Source organism: Peromyscus maniculatus, chromosome X, assembly GCF_049852395.1.
Source record: "Peromyscus maniculatus bairdii isolate BWxNUB_F1_BW_parent chromosome X, HU_Pman_BW_mat_3.1, whole genome shotgun sequence".
NCBI classification, from domain to species: Eukaryota; Metazoa; Chordata; class Mammalia; order Rodentia; family Cricetidae; genus Peromyscus; species Peromyscus maniculatus.
The window spans coordinates 65,295,318-65,298,390 of record NC_134875.1 but is presented as its reverse complement, the minus strand read 5'-3'; the positions used below and the strand labels follow the sequence as shown (position 1 = coordinate 65,298,390).

Genomic DNA, 3,073 nt, shown 5'->3' with positions numbered 1-3,073 from the left:
TGCTGTCTATTCACATGGCTGAAGATTAATATTCATTATTATATAAAGAACTTAAAAATTTCAACAGCAAAAACCAATTTACCCATTGTAAATTCAGACAGCAGCCTTACCTGACAGGCAGGCATATATGCTCTGGTATTTTTGGCAAGTGTGGCCAGTATTGATGTTGTTTAAATTCTTCTAGGCTCACTTGTGCTCCTGTTTACAATCCATTCCACGTTTGTTACCAGCCATCATGATGAACCACACATAGTCAATAACTTGAAGAAGATTACTGCTATCTTAACAAAGATGTGAGATAGTAATGAAGGCAAAGGAAAAACAGAAGATGGAGAAGAGTACAGGAGTGCAGAAGAGGTTGTCATCTCTCATAAAAAGGAAGGTCTGGCTCCACAACCCCAGCAGAGAAGTTAATAGTTTCCTAAAAATAAAGATTGCACTTTCCACACCAGCTAAGAAAGCAGCTGTCACCCCAGGCCAAAAGTCCAAAGGCACACAGAGACAAGAAGATAGTTATGGGGCTGGAGGTATGACTGAGATAATAAGAGTACTGACTGCTCCTCTCGAGTGTCTGGGTGTCCTTCTTAGAATTTATATGGTGGATTACAACCTCTCTAACTCCAATCTGAGAGAATTCAAGATCATCTTCCAGCCTCTCAGAGCATTGATTCCATGTGGTGCACAGACATACATGCAGACAAAACACTCACATACATAAAACAAAAATAACTTTTAAAAAAGAGTAATTGATCAACCAAAGCAGTCACAACATCTGACAAGAAGGCAGCCACACATGAAAAACATGGGAGGCAAATACTGGTAAAATGGAGCTGTCACTCCAGGAAATGTGGTGACACACAACAAGAATGCCAAGAGGTAAAGCATTAGGATGATGATGATGATGATGATGATGTAGAAGAGGAGCAGGAAGAGGAAGATGGGAGAGACAGGAAGAGATGATGGTGAAGATGAATTTGAGTCTTCAGTGGTAAAAGCAGTAGCCGTTCCTGCCTGAAAAAATGGGGATGAAAAAGAGGATGGTGATGATGGTGATGATAATGTTGCTGATGATGGTGATGACAATGAGGAGGAGGAAGTGGGCATTAAAGAAGAGGCTATGAGATTATACTAGCCAAATGAAGGAAAATCCTGTAAAAATGACTCCTGTGAAAGCCATGGACAAGGAGGAAGATGATAAGATGATAATCAGGAAGGGGACATTAAGAAGGAAGGAGAAGGTGATGAATAAGAGGAATAAGGATTGTTAATGAAGCACCTGGAAAATAAATGAAGGAAATGGCAAAGTAGCTACCAAAGTCAGGAAACAAAAAAAGAGGCTCAGAACCAACTATACTTTTGATCTCTCTTCACTGGAAAGACAAATCCTAACAAACCTGTCCCTGAATTAGCTGCTATGAATGATTTTTTCCCTAAAACACTCTAAATGTATCTGTCAGAATTTGTACACTCTAATTTGAATCTGGTACAAATAGGAATCTTGGTTATGTGGATTTTGAGTTATTGAAAAACCTAGAAAAATGCCCAAACTACCTGGTTTAAATGTATTTGGTGATGTGATTAAACTAATGAAACTGAAAGGCAGACAGTAAAATAATGTGAGCTGTGAGAACAGTTTTGGTCAAAATCTCTGTTTCAAGGTCACTCAAGAAGAATGAAAGAACTGTGTAATGATACCATGGAGATAAGTTTAGTCAGCCAGGATGGGAAGAGTGAAGGGAATGCTTATATTGAATTTCCAAGAGAAGCTGATGAAGAGAAAGCCTTTGAAGAAAAGCAAGAGACAGAAATCAACGGGTGATCCATTTCCTTCCACTACACTGGATAGAAAGGTCAAAGGCAAGAGAGTGGCGAATAAAAAACTTTGGTTTTAAGTAACCTCTTCTATAGTGCAGCAGAAGAAACACTTTGGGAAGTATTTGAGAAAGTAATGTTTTTCAAAGTGCCCCAGAACCCAAATGGCAAATCTAAAGGGTCTGCATTCATAAAATGTGCTTCATTTGAAGATGTGAAAGAAACTTTAAACTCCTGCAATAAAAGGGAAATTGAGGGCAGAACAATCAGGTTGGAGTACCAAAAACACAGACATTCACCTATTACAAGGGTCAGTCATCCAATATACTGTGAAATGCATATTTGAAGATACCACTAAAGGTGCTTTAAATGGATTAGGCATTGGAGGCCTCTGCTCAGGCAAGAATCATCACAGGCCTGAGAAATGGATCTCCTAAACGGTTTGGCTGTTTGCCATGGAAGATGGTGAAACTGATGGAAAGAAAGTTACCTTGGACTAAGAAAAGCCTAAGGCTGAATGTGGCTCTAGTCACTCACGGTGGAAGCAGAGAAGGAGGCAGATTTGTCTTCAGAGGTAAGGTTTGGGGAACCAACAACATTTCAAAGGAAATAAAAAGGGTAGAGGAGGAGCCTTCAAGCCACAAGGAAAAGAGGGAAATTTTGAAAAGTTTCTTCTGACTGTATCTTTCTGCTATTTGAAACAAAATACTTTGCAGATTTTTTTTCTGTTATTTGCTTGATGACAAGGCTATCTAAGGACATTTCAATACATAGTACTGTGGTCTAAATAACAGTTTAAGATACCCTGTTCATTTTTACTGATAGTGATATTATAATTTTAGAGAGATCAATAAAAGAAGTTACATCTATCTCTAGGGTTGTTGGTTTTTATTTTTTTTTGCGGGGGAGTGTTCAAAACATGGTTTCTTTGTATAGACTTGACTTTTCTATAACTATCTCTGTAGACAAGGCTGGCCTTGAACTCACAGAGATCCACCTGTCTCTGCCTCCCGAGTGCTGGGATTAGAAGCATGTGCCATCACTGCTCCAGCTTATCTCTAAATTTTATTCTATGTTGTTTCAAGATATATACAGATTCATTTTTCTCCTACAGATAGTTTCCTCTTTTATACTGATAATTATAAGTGAAATTTTTATTATAATTTGGGGTTTGGTGACTTTAGGACAAATCACAAGTCCTAAGCAGCAGAACTCAGAGGTTTGGGGTGACCACACATTACTTCATCAACACTGTTGTTCC

At 38.6% G+C, this 3,073-nt stretch overlaps 1 pseudogene; it reads left to right on the top strand.

Annotated features, from left to right (window-relative positions):
* Positions 1-304: 304 nt before the first annotated feature.
* On the top strand, positions 305-2,158 carry LOC143271066 (nucleolin-like; annotated as a pseudogene).
* Positions 2,159-3,073: the final 915 nt, after the last annotated feature.